The 21,517-nt window shown below is 41.4% G+C and overlaps 1 protein-coding gene across 1 annotated transcript in view; it reads left to right on the top strand.

Moving 5' to 3' along the window:
* The first annotated feature begins 7,259 nt into the window (after positions 1–7,259).
* Positions 7,260–21,517, top strand: part of LOC106590060 (E3 ubiquitin-protein ligase RNF152) — a 112,110-nt gene continuing 97,852 nt past the window's right edge. The window contains exon 1 of the mRNA XM_014180573.2: positions 7,260–7,483. The gene's annotated coding sequence lies outside the window, so the exon portion shown is untranslated. The remainder of the gene's footprint in view (positions 7,484–21,517) is intronic.

Raw genomic sequence — 21,517 nt, 5'->3', positions numbered from 1 at the left:
AGGAATGAGCGTCACACCGAGGCCTGTACTTTGGAGCGGGATCGATTTGTGGTCTGGGGCGGTGTGTCACAGCATCATTGGACTGAGCTTGTTGTCATTGCAGGCAATCTCAACGCTGTGCGTTACAGGGAAGACATCCTCCTCCCTCATGTGGTACCCTTCCTGTAGGCTCATCCTGACATGACCCTCCAGCATGACAATGCCACCAGCCGTACTGCTTGTTCTCTGTGGGATTTCCTGCAAGACAGGAATGTTGAAGAGCCCGGATCTCAATCACATTGAGTACGTCTGGGACCTGTTGTATCGGAGGGTGAGAGCTAGGGCCATTCCCCCCAGAAATTTCCGGGAACTTGCAGGTGCCTTGGTGGAAGAGCAGGGTAGCATGTCACAGCAAGAACTGGCAAATCTGGTGCAATCCATGAGGAGGAGATGCACTGCAGTACTTAATGCAGCTGGTGGCCACACCAGATACTGGCTGTTACTTTTTATTTTCATCCCGCTTTGTTCAGGGACACATTATTCAATTTCTGTTAGTCACGTCTGTGGAAATTGTTCAGTTTATGTCTCAGTTGTTCAATGTTGTTATATTCATAGAAATATTTACACATGTTAAGTTTGCTGAGTTTTCTAGTTGGAAGGCCATTCAATTGGATTTTTCCCAGTCACGTGGTAAATTCTCACTTGGTTAAGAACGCCGGATTAGGTACAATCATTACTGCAATTTGAAATTTAGGTGGGGGCAATGTGCTGACGGGGATCATTGGCATATTTGGGGGCATGGTCTAAAATATGTTACATTTGTGCCAACCATCAGTGGAATTGTTGTACCAGTTTTAGTGGTTTTATAGTTTTGTTGATCAAGGTTGAGCATCCATGTCAATTATGCTATTGTTGTAAGAACTTGTCACAGGCTAAAGTTGCACTGTTTAGAGGTTAACCTCTGGGCGGGCTCGGGATGGACATCCAGCGGACATCCAGCGAAAAATGCTATTACCATTAGCATAATGAAATTTAATATATATATTTTTGAAATATAGGACTATGTTATATCGTTTTATAGATACACCTCTCCTGAATCGAACCACGTTGTCCGATTTCAAAAAGGCTTTACAGCAAAAGCAAAACATTAGATTATGTTAGAGGAGTATATCGTAAAAGTAGCCACATAGCCATTTTCCGACCAACCACATGCATCACAAATAACCAAAAAACAGCTAAATGCAGCACTAACCTTTGACAATCTTCATCAGATGACACTCCTAGGACATCATGTTACACAATACATGCATTCTTTTGTTCGATAAAGTTCATATTTATATATAAAAACAGCATTTTACATCGGTGCGTAACGTTGACTAACTATTTTCCCTCAAATGCATCCGGTGAAACAGCGCTACAATTTACTAAATTACTATTCGAAAACATTTTTAAAATGTAATATTGTCATTCTAAGATTTATAGATGAATATCTCTTGAAAGCACCTGTAATGTCAGATTTAAAAATAACTTTACTGAGTAATCACACTTTGCGATAAAAGGGGATGCGATACTCAGAAAAAAATCGGCTACCGTTACAGGTCAGCGCCATCTTGGAACAATCGCATATCAAATCTACTCTTGTATACTATTGTCAATAATCCCTTACCTTTGATTATCTTCATCAGAAAGCACTTCCAGGAATCCCAGGTCCACAACAAATGTATTTTCGTTCGAAAAAGTTAATCCTTTACGTCCCAATAGCTTGTTCTTGTTAGCGCCTTCTGAAGGCAGCTCCAAAAGTTCCGTCGGCCGCGGGACTCCTCTTTCAATAAAATGCTTTTTTTTTGTATTTAGGTTCGTTCAAACATGTCAAACATTGTATAACATAAATCTTTAGGGCCTTTTTCAACCACAGCTCTAATAAGATTCAAGGGGGACGATTGCATTGTCTTTCTAAACGTTTCGAAAGGCGAGGGTAGCCAGGGGCGCCGGCGTCATAATGGTGATGGCCCTCCTCATGTGACCACTTTCCACAGCCTCTCATTCTGTCAGTTTTCACAGTAGGAGACTCAAACCACCTTGTAAAGACTGGGGACATCTAGTGGAAGCAATAGGAAGTGCTCAATGAACCATTGCTCACGGTGTGATTTATAGGCAAAGTGATGAAGTTGAGTCCGCAATTCAGAATTCCACATCCTGTTACGATCGTTCTCGGGGTTTTGACTGCCATATGAGTTCTGTTATACTCACAGACACCATTCAAACAGTTTTAGAAACTTTAGGGTGTTTTCCATCCACAAGTATTAATTATATGCATATCCTAGCTTCTGAGTTTGAGTAGGAGGCCGTTTAAAATGGGCACGAATTTTTTTCAAAAATCGCTGTAGCGCCCCCTATCCTAGGCGACCGTCAAGAGGTTCATGTGCTTCTTTCAAAAGCTTCATGACAGCTGGTAAACATGAAGTTCATGTTTAATTTGCAATAAATTACTGTCAACTAGTTGCAAGTGGTTATTGTAAAATTCACATTCATTGACAGTCTCTTAGGTAAGTGAGCATTGCAGTAACATGGTAACTAACTACTGTATGAAATATCATATGGTTCTGATAGTATCACATGCACTTTAACAAGGCTGCAAAACTGACAGTGTACAAGCTTGATGTGTATGAACAGAATACAACAGAGCACATTAACTGGGATGACATTCCCATTCATGGGAGACATGCAACCTTCAGTATGCTGCCAATCAGCAAGTGATGTGCATGTTGTCAACAGAAACATCAGTGAAAGCATAGTATGCTAATGGTAAGTATTGCTAGTGGTAGCAAGTGCCCTGTAGGTTTTTTTGCCAGTGAGTTATTGGGACTTTCACACTAACGTACTGATAAATAGTTTCCAGTTATGACACAAAAATTCTCAGCAACCTCTAGCAACAAGTTCCCATTAAGTTACTAGATATTGCATAATAACCTCTTCACAGTGGAGATTAATACTAACGCACTCTCTTGCAACATTTGCAAAATAGTGTAAAAAGTTGCTCAACTAGCATAACTTAAACTGCTCCAACACTTCCACTGACGGTTAGCACAAATATACATATATTTGACCACGCCCCCAAATATGCTAATGAGCCCCAACCAGTACATTGCCCCCACCTATACTGAACAAAAATATAAATACAACATGTAAAGTGTTGGTCCCATGTTTCATGAGCTGAAATAAAATATCCCATAAATTTGCCATATGCACAAAAAGCTTATTTCTCTCAAATGTTGTGCACAAATTTGTTTACATCCCTCTTAGTGAGCATTTCTCCTTCGCCAAAATAATCCAGCCACCTGACAGGTGTGGCATACCAAGAAGCTGATTAAACCGCATGATCATTACACAGGTGCACCTTGTGCTGGGGACAATAAAAGGCCACTTTAAAATGTGCAGTTTTGTCAGACAATATAATGCCATAGATGTCTCAAGTTTTGAGGGAGTGTCATACAATATGTTGTACTCATCCATAAAAATGTCGTACTGGAGAGAAGAGGACCAAAACGCAGCAGGTATGTGCAGGCTCATCTTGACTTTTATTCACTATCAAAATGAATGCCAAAATAACAAACTATGAGAATGAACGAACAACCAACAAACAGTCTGGCAACGCATAGGCTCAACACAGAACAATTCCCCACAAACCCCAGTGACAAACAACTCCTACATATGTGACTCCCAATCAGGAACAACGATTCCCAGCTGTTCCTGATCAGGAGTCACAAGACACACACCAGACTGCCACGTCCTGACCCCCAAACTACTACACCAGCTCCATCTGCTGGTCAGGGCGTGTCAGGGAGCCTGCATTTGGCATGCTGACTGCAGTAATGTCCACCAGAGGTGTTGCAAGAGAATTGAAAGTTCATTTCTCTAACACAAGCCAACTCCAACATTGTTTTAGAAAATGTTCCCGCCCTCACAACCGCAGACTAAGTGTAACCACGCCAGCCCAGGACCTCCATATCCAGCTTCTTCACCTGCGGGATCGTCTGAGATCAGCTACCCGGACAGCTGATAAAACTGAGGAGTATTTCTGTCTGTAATAAAGCGTTTTTGTGTGGAAAAACTCATTCTGATTGGCTAGGCCTGGCTCCCCAGTGGGTGGGCCTATGCCCTCCCAGGCCCACCCATGGCTGCGCCCCTGCCCAGTAAAGTGAAATCCATAGATTAAGGCTTAATGAATTTATTTCAATTGACTGATTTCCTCTAACTCAGTAAAATCTTTAAAATTGTTGCATGTTGCGTTTATTTTTGTTTAGTACCTTGTATTCAAAATATTGGGTAGAAAAATATCCCATACCTACAAGGTACCGAACTCTGCCATGTGAGTTATTATAAGTGTAGCTGTGAAGTGTACCTTTTGACCTTTTTGTACCCCAGGGAACAACACTGTACCCTAATCATACCCTTATTTTTTGAGTGTGTTAATATAAATGGTGCGACAACAAACAAAAAAATTCCAGTCAGCGGCAGTCCTGTGGGTAAGAGGTCAAAGGAGAATGGCAAGAATTGTGCAGGCTAACAGGCAGTCCAGAAACAGACAAATAACAGCGCAGTACAACAGTGGTTTGCAGAACATCATCTCAAAACCCACAACTCGTTGATCCTTGTCACGGATGGGCTATTGCAGCAGACTACCACACCGTGTTCCACTCCTATCAGGTCCAACCCGGTACTAGATGGGTTTACCTAATAAACTGGCCGGTGGATGTATGTTCCAAGCAAGAAGTATAAACCTGGCGGCACTGCAAATACATCAATGCACTCCCAACCAAGAGGTTGCAAGTTCAAAACCGCAAGTAGTTATTGTATACTGTCAAGTGTCCTTGAGCACTGCTACTTTTATGCTGATGGGTCCATACATTGGTGGTGATAATTGTACAATTACTTACAAGTTTCTGGGCAAATTGCAGAAATGCATTCATGTCAATACGTCTGTGGCCATATCTCCATTATGCTCAAAGATCTGCTGGTGTAGCTGCACCGTAGCAGGATATTACAGGTTGTAGCGAGCAATGGGTTATTAGTTCAAATCCCATTTAAGGATTAGTCACAATTTTGTTCATAGTAGATTTTACAGTAATTGAAATCAGAATACAGCAGCATACCACCCTACATCCCACTGCTGGCTTGCCTCTGAAGCTAGCAGGATCTGGGGAACCAGATCCTGCTAGAAGTGATGTTGGAGGACCCGTAGGAGGTAGAGCCCAATGCCCCGGGGCATTTAAGGGGACATTGCTCTGCGTACGTTGCCGTCTTTCAGATGGGCTGTTAAAAGGGTGTCCTCTCTTTGGTCATTAAAAATCTCATGGAACTTATTGTAAGAGTCGGAGTGATAACCCTGTTGTCATGGCAAAATGTCCAACCTGGTCCGATTCCACCATGGCGACCTACTGTAATCACCCCCTCATTTTTAATTGGTATAAATCAATCCTTAATCATTGTATGCTGTAGCATTAATATTTCCCTTCACTGGAACTAAAGGGCCGAGCCAGAACCCTGAGAATTTACCAGAGACAATTATTCCTCCTCCAACAAACTTTACAGTTGGCACTATGCATTGGGGCAGGTAGTGTTCTCCTGGCATCCGCCAGATTCATCCGTCAGACTGTCAGATGGTGAAGCGTGATTCATCACTCCAGAGAACACGTTTCCACTGATTCAGAGTCCAATGGCGGTGAGCTTTACACCATTCTAGCCGACGCTTGGCATTGCGCATGGTGTGTGCGGCTGCTCGGCCATGGAAACCCATTTCATGAAGCTGCTGACAAACCGTTCTTGTGCTGACGTTGCTTCCAGAGTCAGTTCGGAGTTGCTTCCAGAGGCAGTTTGGAACTCGGTATTGAGTGTTGCAACCGAGGACAGACCTTTTTTCCGCGCTATGCACTTCAACACTTCTCAGTCCCATTTTGTGAGCTTGTGTGGCCTACCGGTTCGCGTTCGAGCCGTTGTTGTTCCTAGACGTTTCCACTTCAAAATAACAGCACTTACAGTTGAACGGGGCAGCTCTAGCAGGGTAGAAATTTGATGAACTGACTTGTTGGAAAGGTGGCATCCTATGACGGTGCCACGTTGAAAGTCACCGAGCTCTTCAGTAAGTTGATTCTACTGCCAATGTTTGTATATGGAGATTCTATGGCTGTGTGCTCGATTTTATACACCTGTCAGCAACGGGTGTAGCTGAACTAGATAAATCCTCTAATTTGAAGGGGTGTTCACATCATTTTGTATATATAGTGTATTTACTTTATTTTTACTGCAACTTTAAGCAAAGCGCAGAAATGTTTTCTTGGTAATAAATGTCTAGACAATCTCCATTATGTCCATAAACCTGGAGGCGCAGCATGAACTTCAGGTAGCTAGCAACTAATAGTGAGGTTGACTCCCAAGTAATCAGCATACTAACATTAACACCTTCATTTAGCTGTAAAAATACAGAAACTACTTGTAGATCTACCATGATACAGTGTTCTGAGAATGTCCTAAAAATGTCCTTGGGACATCCCTGGAACAATCCGGTAACTAGACAAAACCTGGAGGGGACCATGACTTTACATTTTAATTAATGTCTGTCATACCTTTTAAAGTAAAGTATTCTAAATTACATTTGACATCTCAGCTTTCACATGTGCTCAAATGTTGTCACATGTATAGTGTTATGGTACAGTATCACATTCCTCATGCTGTCACACTTATTTCACATGAGATCGTGTTTTCACATGTCACGTGTAGTTTCATGTTCTCACATGTTGACATTTTGCATCCCCATGTTGTCACATTTATTTCACATTCATTTAATGTGAGATCATGTACTCATGTGCTTACATGTCACATGTTGCTTCACTTGTAGTCACATGTTATCACATTAAATCACATGTGATCACGTAAAATTCATCTGTTTTTTGTAAGGGTCACTGAGATAATGGACAGGTCGTAGAAAGTCAGTGAATAAAGAAATTCAGTGTAAACAGGAAACTGACAAATGTGAAGACCATTAATAAAAAGCCAACTTTCCCCTACTTGACTACGCATCGGATCACCTACATTGTGTCACACAAGGTGGCTCTCTCAACACATCAGAGGTGCTAAACTCAAATTGAATTGTTTCACAATACCTAGCAATTAAACAGAACGGTTTTCATAATGGAGTAAAATTAATATTCGAGGGCGTATCCATCTGTGCGGAGGCTGATATATCAAGGGTGAGAGAGCGCGGTGGGAGGGTCTCCGTTTGGTTGGTAGGAACAGGCACACTGTAAACAACCACTCCGTGAAGTAGCTCACTCAAACTACATCAAGGCGAAGCCAGCATTTTTTAAATCGCTGTCAATCCAGTGTAGTCTATACTCGTGCTGCGGGGACAGCCCAGGTACAGACAAAACATATCAAACAGACACTGAAGCCGAATGTGGATTGCTGCTGTACTTTCAGTATAGATGACACACAGCGGATATATAAGGTGAGATTGAGATGATATTGTTGACGTGCAAATTGTATGGTAGGGTTTATTGTTTGAGTAGTCTAAACAATATAAACTTCTTTATCGGATAAGGCTACAAATGTTCAATATCATACACTGTCTGCAGCTTGCTGCCCTCGTTAGCTTGGTGCTTTATCCTCTCTCTGATAATAATGTTACAGGAAACGTTAACCATGTGTTATGACACCGATTACTGCAATAACACATTGATTGCCCTATGGACAGGCACCTTTATATTCTAAAATAATGTAGTCTACACATCAAGCTTCAGTTTGGTTGACAAATAAGTGTATCATGCAATGCATTGATGGGGAGGTCAAAATTCAAGTAAATCACGATTTATTTTAGAAAGCTAATTGGTATTTCAAAATTTCTACCCTGTTAATAATAGTGTTATGTAAAAACTGTGTTACAGTCTTTTTGTAGTTGCTTCTATTTGACTTCAGAGCCCACTCTGCTCCCTCATACGGAGAGAGAAAAGAGAAAGATAGACAGACCATGACATAATAGGAAGGTTTTGCATTGTCTCCAGTTCATCGCATGATTTGCCTATTGCTTGTAGGCCTAGGATATAGAGTAGGGCCTAGTCTGATTTAATCAGGCTGTAATACACAATTAATTGGTATATATCTACAGCGTGAAACGAATGCCTGCAAATTTGTATAAATGCTCCTTACAAGCCAGAATGTTGAATACAATTAAATGTGAACTTACTCTACTGGTTGTCTGGGCGGTTTGTCCTTCAGCTGCTCGAAATTTGAGACAAAATATCCACAGGAAAATATATTGTTTACCCAACATTTTAGAGAGCCTGTAGGTATGTAGTTCGTTTTGGCACCTAGGTAAAATTTGTTTTATATTAGATATTTAGTTTTCTCTCGTCAATAGCTATTGAACCAAGCATGCCATGACAGTGAAACCCGAATATTGCTGTATATACCAATTTATTCAAGTTTTAATGCCATGTGCACATGTACAGTGAAATGCCTTCCTTGCAAGTTCTAAACCCAACAATACAGTATTTCATATCAATGTAGTACTAAATATAACATAAGGTAGAACAAAAACACAAGATATCAAAATAATAAATAAGAACATGAGAAAGCAACAAGCTATACACAGTACAGGGTCAGTTCCAATACCATATTTACAATGTGCAGGGATACTGGAGTGAAAGAGGTAGATATGTATAGGGGTAAGATCACTAGGCATCAGGATTTATGATAAATAGAGTAACAGCAGTGTATATGAGTGTGTGTGCAGAGTCAGTATAAATGTGTGAGAAAATTGTGTGTGTGTGTGTTGGAGTATCAGTGTGCTTGAGTGTATAGAGACAGTGTAAAAAACAAATACAAAGAACAACTCAGTGCATGTAGCCATTTGGTTGCTATTTAGCAGACTTATGGCTTGGAGATAGAAGCTGTTACGGAGCCTGTTGGTGTCAGACTTGATGCACAGGTACTGCTTGCTGAGTGGAAGCAGAAAGAGCAGGCTATGGCTTGGGTGGCTGGAGTCATTAACAATTTTCCGGGCCATCCTTTCACACCACCTGATATACAGGTACTGGATGGCAGGGAGCTCAGTCCCAGTGATATACTGGGCTGTCTGCACCACCCTCTGTAGCACCACGCGATCGAGGGCAGTCCTGTTGCCATACCAAGCAATGATGCACCCAGTTAAGATGCTCTCAATGGTGCAGCTGTATCACTTTTTGGGGATTTGAAAGCCCATGCCAAACCTATCCAACTCCTGAGGGGGAAGAGGTGCTGTTGCACCTTCACGACTGTGCATTTGTGTGTGGACCAATTTAAATCCTTAGTGATTTGGACACAGAGGAACTTAAAGCCTTAATTGTGTATTACAGCCTGATTAATCAGACTAGATACAGAGCTTATTCTGTAGACAGCAATTCAGGCATTGATGGTGGATGTATGATATTGACCCTTTCAACATGTAAATGTTTCATAATTCTATCTACTTTTTTTTTGGGGGGGGGGGGGGAGCAAATAGCCCCATAATGTCTCTTCAGGAATGTTGGCGAGTTTACCAAAACTCATTAAGGTCCAAGGAGCTTAAGTTATTTTTGGAGATAGACTGGCTCTGGCAGCCAAAACAGCAAAATACTCCACCTAAACGTGAATCGATTCTCAATTGCAATAGAATTGAAAGATAAAACCCTTTACTTTCATATCACATCAAAAAAGCTTCCTGGACTATCTGCATTGACCCCCTTTTTGCATTAACTCCTTTGTCTCAAATCAAATTTATTTGTCACATACACATGGTTAGCAGGTGTTAATGCAAGTGTAGCGAAATGCTTGTGCTTCTAGTTCCGACCATGCAGTAATATCTAACAAGTAATCTACCAATTCCACAACAACTACCTTGAACACACAAGTGTAAAGGAATGAATACGAATATGTACATAAAAATATATAAATGAGTGATGGCCGAACGGCGTAGGCAAGATGTAATAGATTGTATGGAGTACAGTATATACATATGAGATGAGTATTGTAGGGTATGAAAACATATAAAGCGGCATTGTTTAAGGATGGTGTTCTTCGGCTTGCAAGCCTCCCCCTTTTTCCTCCAAACATAATGATGGTCATTATGGCCAATCAGTATTATTTTGTTTCATCAGACCAGAGGACATTTCTCCAAAAAGTATGATATTTGTGCAGTTGCAAACTTTTTTATTGGGGTTTTGGAGAAGTGGCTTCTTCCTTGCTGAACAGCCTTTCAGGTTATGTCGATATAGGACTTGTTTGACTGTGGATATAGATACTTTTGTATCTGTTTCCTCCAGCATCTTCACAAGGTCCTTTGCTGTTGTTCTGGGATTGATTTGCACTTTTCACACAAAAGTACATTAATCTCTAGGAGCCAGAATGCGTCTCCTTCCTGAGCAGTATGAAGGCTGCGTGGTCCCATGGTGTTTATTCTTGCGTACTATTGTTTGTACAGATGAACGTGGTACCTTCAGGCATTTGGAAATTGCTCCCAAGGATGAACCAGACTTGTGGAGGTCTACAAAAACAATTCTTAGGTCTTGGCTGATTTCTTTTGATTTTCCCATGATGTCAAGCGAAGAGGCACTAAGTTTGAAGGTAGGCCTTGAAATACATCCACAGGTACACCTCCAATTGATTCGTGATGTCAATTAGCCTATCAGAAGCTTCTAAAGCCATGACATAATTTTCTGGAATTTTCCAAGCTGTTTAAAGGCAGAGTCAACTTAGTGTTTGTGAACTTCTGACCCACTGGAATTGTGATACAGTGAATTATAAGTGAAATCATCTGTCTGTTAACAATTGTTGGGAAAATTACTTGTGTCATGCACAAAGTAGATGTCCTAACCGACTTGCCAAAACTATAGTTTGTTAACAACAAATTCGGGGAGTGGTTGAAAAACAAGTTTTAATGACTCCAACCTAAGTGTATGTAAACCTCCGAATTCAACTGTATATGTACATATTTACCTCAATTACCTAGTACCCCTGCATATCGACTCGGTACTGGTACCCCGTGTATATAGCCCAGTTATTGTTACTTATTGTTTATTTATTCCTTTTTAAATGTTTCTATTATTTATATTTTTCTCTGCATTGTTGGGAAGGGCCTATAAGTAACATTTCACTGTTAGTCAAGACCTGTTGTTTATTAGGCATGTGACAAATAACATTTGATTTGATAATTTCACAAATGCAAAATATAGACTTACTGTACACTTTTACTGGCTTTATCACAGTTGCAGCCAACAGTATTTTTCAGTTACCACACATTTCTGGCGACCTTTTTCCATTCCATACAGGTGTTCGGAGCATGCTAGATAACTAATTAGCACAGGTGGTCGCCTCTGTCTTCCTTAAATAGGCGCTGTAACATGGAGATATGGCCGTGTGGGAACACTAACCCTAACCATATAAAGGTGTGTAGTAATTTAACCTTTCGTATTTTTTTAATAATTTCTTGCTGATATGAAAGATAAGGACCTTATGCTTCCAATACCGTATGGCAAGCAAAGCGTGTTCACTTGCAGAATGAGCGTCGGGGCTCTTAACAAAAGTCCCCTCGGCCCTTAAGGTAGTTAGTGTATATGAATGGGGTCGGGGACAAAGAGCTTCGATAAGATAATACTGAATATTTGAAAGCCTGTTTTAACAGTAAAGGATACTAATACAATCTGTAAATAAGAATCATTGATGGCATTGACTTGTAAGCATAATCACAAATGACAAGGATAAAAAAACAAGATATTGTTTTCAAAACCAGATGTTTTAGAGCACCACGCATAGCAGAGAGATGCAACATTTGGGGGGAGATTTTCAGTTTCAACATTTCTTTAGCCCCATCCCTCAGCAGTTTACCAAAACAAGAGGTGGAGGTGTCCACTTTGCCCTTTGTTCCCAAACCCCTACTTTCTTTAGATAAATATATGGATACTATCCATTGGATAATTAAGTTTCTTAACTGTGTTGACAAGTATTTTCCAATACAAATTAAAAGGCTGGAAGGTAAGAATGCTGGTGGTCTGTATCTTTTTAGGTTCACAAAGGTGGGCATGGCACTTTGGTCGATGTTTTTGCATACACAGTAGCTGAGGTGTGATGCCAGTGGGAGAATTTAAAAAAATAACAAAAATAAATGTCTCCAGTATAAATAGAGCAGTGATTGACACTCAGTCTTATTTAATCAATGGGTTGGTGGGAGGACATATGACAAAGAATACCAATTACATTTAGGTTTCAGAATGAATATGCCTCTGTTGATTTTACAGTTGGATAATCTTATGAATAAATAGAGAAATATTCAATGCCAGGGTTATTATCATCTCTTTCATACATCCTTCTATATTCACACCCTTCAGGTGTTTGTCTAGCATCTCCTGGGATCCTTCCTCCCTTTCTCTCCTCCTGTTCTTAATACAGACTTTCCACCCAACTCTCTCTCTTTCTCACCACCCCTCTCCCTCTCTTTATTTCTCCCAGTGTCTCTAGGTCTCTACCCCCCCCTCTCTCTCTCTCTCTCTCTCTCTGTGTCTCAAGGTCTCTCCCCCTCTCTATTGCGCCCCCCTCTGTGTCTCTAGGTCTCTCCCCCCTCCCTCTTATCTCTCTCTCTCTCTCTGTCCCATTTTCCAAAACTGCTCCACCACCTCCACTGTCCCCTTCATTTATTTCTCCTTTCCCAAGATGGCTTTCTCAGTACCTTTCCTCCTCCTCCTTTTCTCCTCTCTTCCCTCCATTTGCATCCTGGCGCTACGCTCCACGCATCTGGCTGGAGTCAGATGGCTAATTGTGTCCCATCTGTTGGGAGAGGTCTGTGCTAAATCCAGGCTAAGGCCCTATTCTGAGATGAAGGACAGTCTCTGAGGAGTGGAGTGACGAAACAGATTTCTACTTTTCAATTCATATTACCTCCTTGCCTTACCTTTCGTTGTGGCTGGCAACCTCACATTCTTGGTCCACAGCTCAAATTGACTGTAAATATCACAGTAGCCACTAACCAGTAAGAACAAACTATTTAACAATCCTATCAACTTTTCTTCTAAAACATATTACAATGGTTAATAATGCAACAATTCACAAGCATGTGCAGACAATTAAAGGGTATATTTTCTCATCCGTACACATTAAATTAGCTAACAATACACAGCTAAATCCTGCTAGCTAGCTAACCAACTCTATGCTTAATGATCAAGTAACGTTTACCCCACTGTTTGCATACAGTGTCATTCATATTATAATATAGGCTACAATATAGGTCCAAAATCTCAAGTCACTTGTCCCCCTAAAATGAATTGTCTGTATCACCGTGGGCCAAAAAGGTGACTGAAAATTGTATTTTGGATGCAAGGAACCACTTCACAAAATACATTTAATTATTATCACTGGTATTGACAATGGAAGGCTGCTGGTCTCTTATCCCTGTATTATATCTTCTGCCATTGTGGCTTTGAGCAATGCACTTAGGGAAAACCAGCCACGGCACGGACACCAACATCTTGCTTCCGGACAAGCTAACCTTCTTTGCCCGCGTCGAGGATAACACAGTGCCCAGACATGGCCCGCTACCAAGGACTGTGAGCTCTCCTTCTCCGTGGCTGACTCGAGTAAGACATTTAAGTGTGTTAACCCTCTCACGGCTGCCGGCCCAGACGGCATCCCTAGCCGCATCCTCAGAGCATGCGCAGACCAGCTGGCTGGAGTGTTTATGGACATATTCAATCTCTCCATATCCCAGTCTGCTGTCCCCACATGCTTCAAGATGGACACCATTGTTCCTGTACCCAAGAAAGCAAAGGTAACTGAACTAAATGACTATAACCCATAGCACTCACTTCTGTCATCATGAAGTGCTTTGAGAGACTAGTCAAGGATCATATCACCTCTACCTTACCTGACACCCTAGACCCACTTAAATTTGCTTACCGCCTCAATAGATCAACAGACGATGCAATCACAATAGTACTGCCATATCCCATCTTTACAAGAGGAATACCTATGTAAGAATGCTGTTCGTTGACTACAGCTCAGCATTCAACACCATAGTACCCTCCAAGCTCATCATTAAGCTTGAGGCCCTGGGTCTGAACTCTGCCCTGTGCAACTGGGTCCTGGATGTCCTGATGGGCCGCCACCAGGTGGTGAAGGTAGGAAACAACACCTCCACTTCGCTGATCCTCAACAGTGGTGCCCCAAAAGGGTGTGTGCTCAGCCCCCTCCTGTACTCTCTGTTCACCCATGACAGCGTGGCCATGCATACCTCTAGCTCAATCATCAAGTGTGCAGATGACACAAAAGTAGTAGGCCTGATTACCAACAATGACAAAACAGCCTACAGGGAGGGGGTGATGGCCCTGTGTAATGGTTTATCTTTAGAGACATAGAGGAGTCAGGCGCAGGACACAGGGATAAATGTAAACAAACGTGTTTACTAAAAATATCAATAAATCTTCTCATAGGAAAATACATAGTTTGGAGAAACACCTCCAACTACACACAAAACAGGAAACAATCACCGACAAGACAAACAGGAAATGCAGAGGTAAATAATGAACATAATTAGCGAAATCAAAAACAGGTGTACACAATAAAGACAAAACCAAACGAACAGTGAAACATCGATCGGTGGCAACTAGTAAGCCGGTGACGTCGACTGCCGAACTCCGCCCGAACAAGGAGAGGGGCCGACTTCGGCGGGAGTCGTGACACCCTGGGTGTGTGGTGCCAGGAAAATTACCCCTCACTCAACGTCAACAAAACAAAGGAGCTGATTGTGGACTTCAGGAAACAGCAGAGGGAGCACCCCCTCATCCACATCGACGGGACTGCAGTGGAGATGGTGGAAAGCTTCAAGTACTTAGGCGTACACATCATTGACAAACTGAAATGGTCCACCCACACAGACAGTGTGATGAAGAAGACGCAACAGCACCTCTTCAACCTCAGGAGGCTGAAGAAATTTGGCTTGGCACCTAAAACCCACATAAACTTTTACAGATGCACAATTGAGAGCATCCTGTCGGGCTTTATCACCTACCGGTACAGCAACTGGATGCCCGCAACCGCAGGGCTCTGCAGAGTGTGGTGCAGTCTGCCCAACGCATCATCAGGTGCAAACTACCTTCCCTCCAGGACACCTACAGTGCCCGATGTTACAGGTAGGCCAAAAGGATCAAGGACAACAACCACCCGAGTCACTGCCTTTTTACCCTGCTATCATCCAGAAGGCGAGGTCAGTACAGGTGCATCAAAGCTGGCACCGAGAGACTGAAAAACAGCTTCCATCTCAAGGCCATCAGACTGTTAAATAGCATTTACTAGCACATTAGAGGCTGCTGCCCTATATACATAGACTTGAAATCACTGGCCACTTTAATAAATGGAACACTAGTCACTTTAATAATGTTTACATATTTTGCATTCTCCTCTCATATGTATATACTGTATTCTATTGTACAGTATCTTAGTCTATGCCGTGCTGACATTGCTCGTCCAAATATTTATATATTCTTAATTTCATTCCTTTACTTAGATTTGTGTGTATTGAGTGTATTGTTGTGAAATTGTTAGATATTACTTGTTAGATATTGCTGCACTGTTGGAGCTGGAAACATAAGCATTTCACAACACCCGCAATAACATATACTAAACACGTGTATGGGATTTTGATAACCCCCCACAAAGTAAAATACTGCACCGAAGGATACTGTATAAAACACATGTGGTCTGCCAACCCTCCATCTGGAGAGCTACTGTGTGTGCTGGCTCTTGACTCAACCTTGCTCAAACACACCAGAGTCATAGTTGCAAGGTCCTATTGAGCAGCTGATTTGTGGGGTGTTTGAGCAGGGCTGGGGAAGAAGCCTGCACACCCAGTAGCTCTCCTGGACTCTCCTGGATAATGGTTGGCCACCCTGCAACATTACAATTCCCACCAAATACTTTTTAAGTCTATTATAAAATAATTCCCTCACTCAATGAACCAGGGCTCAAATGGCTAAACTGGGCGAGGTAGCTAACTAAAAGTCTTGAATATTCAGTGTTCAGGCCAGGGAGATATTGACAATTTAGGCATTAGGCTACTTGTCAATTAGGCTATTCTATTATTATTATTTATTTTACTTTGTCAGAATACATAGCCACTATTGAATAGAGGAGAATCCTACCCAATTTTGACCACTTGAGAGACTGTTTTACAACTGGAGTATGCAGCATTGGTGTCATCAACTGCACACCTGTATCAACTGTTTGTCGGCCATTTGTGGTTATAGTCTACACGAGTGCCGGTGGAAAGTTATTTTAGGACATCAGACATAAGGACATTAATACATGCTAATAGCTAAATAGTTAAGTAACGAGTTAACCATCCAAACTACACTATGTATTGAATTGGCTATCTAGTTAGTCTGTTGTAGGCTTTATCATTATTGCACCTGCTCGCTCTCTCTCTACTCTGGCAATGGCACACATGGAAACATATACATATACTATACTGTAACTGGGCAAATTACTCATGAACTAGCAATGAATATCAACAAATGTGCACAGGCAGCTAGGTTCACTTTGATCTCAAAAACGCATCTTGCGACTGCATGATTGAAAGACCGCTCGTGCTTGTCAATGCAGGCCACTAATAATTATACTCCAATGTGCTGTGAGATCTGTCAATGCAGGCCTACAATTATACTCCAATGCACTCTGCAGAGATTGGGAGGTAAGTGCATAACACATCGTATCCGAAGGACACTTTAGCCGTGTCTAGACTTGACAGTTCATATATTTTTGTATTGTGATAATGGATTTCTGATCATGGAATTCCGAACACGTCATGAATCTACATTTACATTTAAATGTGTCCACCATGTCCACGTTGTGTCCATTCCCGATCTATATTCAAGTGCCAGTATGCATTCTACAAACTGTGGAATAGGCAACATATGATAATAACATAACAACTGATGGCAGTAGCTAACTACTGTAGCTAAGTAGCCAGCTAACCTCTGTAGCTAGCCATCGAGTTAGCAAGCAACACTAAAGGGATTGCAAATATGTCTCTCATAATTTATTTCGAAATATTAGCTAGCTGGCCCGAGAGGCCGGCAAACACGTTCCCCACACTTTCACACGTTGTAATGAAAAGGTGCCTCTCGGGCCCAAAACACATGTTTTCTGGAGACTTGTGGGAGGAATGCTGATGACGTCGCCCACTATGCGATTTTGGTAGTCTGATTGCATCCAGACTGAGGAGGAATCTGCAAAAAATGACAGATCGGAACACAATCGGACCACAATCGGACCACAAAGCCACTTTTGTGCGTCTTGACCCGTCTTTTCAATGAGATCTTCATATTCTGATAGCAGAAGTTGCATGTAATGTCAAGTGTAGATGACCTTTGATACAATTCTGATCGGAGTAGCCTAATTGTCTGATATTGGGATTTTTGCATAATGTTTTTTACATGTCCATTCAAACAACTTAATCCCTTAATCTATAATCTGCTTGTCCGGCAATTATTTTGACTTGCCCTGTGCAAGCGGACAAGCGTTAATGTCGAGCCCTGCATCATATGAAGTAAAAGCAAATTGCTATAAAAACATTTGCTGTAAGAGTGCTGGCTCAACAATATATTTCTGTTTACACTGCCATGCTTAGAGGGGAGCAATTGTCGGACGAGTGTCGTGTGCTACCTCTGTAGGTAGCGGTCGAGACGTGACAAGTTCATAAGTTTACATTGCATTATGTGTAGCCGATGGTATTTTTGCTAAAAGTCTAAGTGTGAAGACCCTCTCATTTGTGTCAGGATTTTTACCATATTGACTCAGTTCTGCTGGGGGCAATGGCACCATGTTAACCATTTTCAGTGGGCTCAGATTCACAGAAACACATCTTAGTTTTATTCTAGTTGTTCATGGACTCTTACTTGTGCTGTTAGGCTTGGGAATAATGCTCCCTCCCTCTCCCATTCTGTAATATATTTTACATGTATCAACGAGTTGTATTGGTAACATCACTCCTCAGTTTGAAATGCCTCCACCTGCACCATCACGTTCTTGTTAGCGTTGTTGAGGGCAGAAATGCGTGTTTGTGAGACAGAGGACACAAGATCAATCCCAGTGAGTGAGGGAGATACAGTATACTGTTAATCAAGCAACATAAGGATTGGGCTGAAGTGCAGACAGATCAAGACTTCACTCTTTCACTCTTTCTTTCTCTCACTCTTTCTCTCTCTCACTCTTTCTCTCTGTGTCAAATTCAAGCAGCTTTATTGGCATGAAAAACATTGTGTCAATATTGCCAAAGCAACACTGTATACAATATACATTGTAAAAAATTATGAAGAATTATAATACAAAAATAATACAAATAACAGTAACAGTCAATAGTAGAAATAGAATAAATATAAAAGGCTAAACATGAAAAATGAAACTACAACTAACTTAACTGTTATCCTCAACATTACATCAGTACTACAACTACCGTCATCATCATCACTACTACTACTACTATCATCATCATCATTCAACTGCTATTTTTACCATCACCCCTACTACCCATACCAATACTATTTGGAATAATAATCACAACAATCATAATAATAATAATACTAATAGTAATAATACTACTAATAAATAAGTTACTGCTTACTATGCAGATGTTATTATTCAGTGTCCCTCAGGCTATGGGGGCAAATACATATTTGGCTGGAAGAGGAGCCGTTGCTCCTTCGCCCATGAGTATTTTAATTTCTTTCTCTCGGTTTAATAAATAAAAATGTGGAATAAATGTAGTAGTTTCTGTGAATAATTAATGTCTTGGTGACAAATATTTCTCACAGTAAAGGAGAAAGTGCATCTCTGTTTCTACCTCCCCTCTCATGTAGTTACCACATACACCCTCCTCTTTGGGTAGCCATGTTTTTTTTCAGTCTGCCAGTTTCTATTGCCAGTTGGTGGTCACTCAGCCTGTACTTGGTAAGGATCTGTCTCTGCTTCGTATCTCTGACAGTGTAGAGATAATCAGCCAATTCATATTCTCTGTTGGGGCCAGATAGTAATTTAGTCGGCTTTGGGATTTTGTTTTGTTTTTCGTTGTAAATATTGTTGTAAAGATGAGTCCTTTTAATTGGTTAATGATTTTGTTAATTTGAATTCTTTCTTTTGAAGCCGTTCTGGTGTCAGCTTGGCTGGTTAGGTCCAACACGAGCTGACTGAGAGGGCTTGTTTCTGTGCTCAGCTCTTAGGTTTGAAGTGCTTTAAATTGGAGACTTGAATTTAGTTGTAGACAAAATTGTAATGATCTTTTTTTGTACTTTCATTACCACTGGAAAGCGACCTAATCCTGCACTAGATGAATTAGTTGGGGCAGGGCCTCAACTTTGGTTTTAGAAGTGGGGGGAACATAATTATTATTATTATTATTATTATTATTCGTTTTTTTATCCAGTTGGATAAACACTCGAAACAGCCTACCCGACTGCTCGGAGGCATTCGCATAGTCCTAAAGCACACCTCTCTCGCACTCTCTCTCTTCCTATATCCTTTCTCTCTCTTCCTATATCCATAATTTCTCTCTGTCTTTCTCTCGCTCTCACAATCTCTCACACTTCCGATGTCCCTCCTCTCTCTCTCAATCTCTCACTCTTTCTATATACCTCCTGTCTCTCTCTGTCACGCCCTAACCATAGAGAGCCCTCTGGGTTCTCTATGGTGTATAGGTCAGAGCGTGACTAGGTGGGTTTCTAGCGTTTGTATTTCTGTGTTTGTGGTTTGATGTTTCCCAATTAGAGGCAGCTGGTAATTGTTGCCTCTAATTGGGGATCATATTTAGGTAGCCCTTTTTCCCACCTATGTTTGTGGGATATTGTTTTGTGTGAGTGCATTCAGCACCACGTAGTTCATATTCGTTGTATGTTTAAGATTTCATTGCAAATAAGATGTGGAACTCAACACACGCTGCACCTTGGTCCGTCCATTATCACGACCATGACACTCTCTCGCCGCCTCTCTCTCTCTCTGCTTTATTGGCATGGAAAACATATGCTTATATTGCCAATGCAAGTAAAATAGATGATAAACAATAAAAATGTACAGTTGTAACTAGTACGATGAGAGTTGGGAAGCAAGTTCAGGGAGTGTTTTAAAAAATAAACACAACATAATACAAAATAAGAAACAAGAACAACGCACAGACATGACACAGGAACAGAAACAATAACACCTGGGGAAGGACCCAAAGGGAGTGACATCTATAGGGAAGGTAATCAGGGATGTGATGGAGTCCAGGTGAGTCTGACGCGCAGGTTTGTGTAACGATAAGCAGCCTGGTTACCTGCCGGAGAGGGAGCACACGTGACAACAGTAAACATTACACTCACAAAATGTACAAAGGAATAGACATTTCAAATGTCATATTATACAGTGTTGTAATACAGTGTTGTAACAATGTGTAAATAGTTAAAGTACAAAAGAAAATAAATAAACATACAGTGCATTCGAAAAGTATTCAGAACCCTTTACTTTTTTTGTTACGTTACAGCCTTATTCTAAAATGTATACACATTTTTTTTTAATTAATCAATCTACACACAATACCCCATAATGACAAAGCATTTTTGCAAATGAATAAAAAAAAGACATATCACATTTACATAAGTATTCAGACCCTTTACTCAGTACTTTGAAGCACCTTTGGCAGCAATTACAGCCTCAAGTTTTCTTGGGCACACTTGTATTTGGGAAGTTTTTCCCATTATTCTATGCAGATCCTCTCATGCTCTTTCAGGTTGGATGGGGAGCGTCGCTGCACAGCTATTTCAAAGTCTCTCCAGAGATGTTCGATCGGTTTCAAGGCTGGGCTCTGGCTGGGCCACTCACGGACATTCAGAAACTTGTCCCGAAGCCACTCTTTCGTTGTCTTGGCTGTGTGCTTAGGGTCCTTGTCCTGTTGGAAGGTGAACTTTTGCCCCAGTCTTTGGTCCTGAGCACTCTGGAGCAGTTTTTCATCAAGGATCTCTCTGTACTTTTCTCCCTTCATCTTTTCCTCGATCCTCACAAGTCTCCCGGTCCCTGCCGCTGAAAAACATCCCCACAGCATGATGCTGCCATCACCTTGCTTCACCGTAGGTCTGAGAGTTTTTAGGTGCCTTTTTGCAAACTCCAAGCGGGCTGTCATGTGCCTTTTACTGAGAAGTGGCTTCCAGCTGGCCACTCTACCAGGTCTGATTTGTGGAGTGTTGCAGAGATGGTTGTCCTTCTGTTAGATATTCCTATTGGAGCGCTGTCAGAGTGGCCATCAGGTTCTTGGTCACCTCCCCGATCAAGGCCCTCCTCCCCCGATTGCTCAGTTTGACCTGGTCGGCCAGCTCTAGTTAGAGTCTTGGTGGTTCCAAACTTTTTCCATTTAAGATTGATAGAGGCCACAGTGTTCTTGGAGACCTTCAATGCTGCATACATTTTTTTGGTACCATTCCACAGATCTGTGCCTGTCTCGGAGCTCTACAGACAATTC

This window comes from Salmo salar, chromosome ssa29 (assembly GCF_905237065.1).
Source record: "Salmo salar chromosome ssa29, Ssal_v3.1, whole genome shotgun sequence".
Classification (NCBI taxonomy): domain Eukaryota; kingdom Metazoa; phylum Chordata; class Actinopteri; order Salmoniformes; family Salmonidae; genus Salmo; species Salmo salar.
This window is presented reverse-complemented; position numbering and strand designations above follow the sequence as displayed.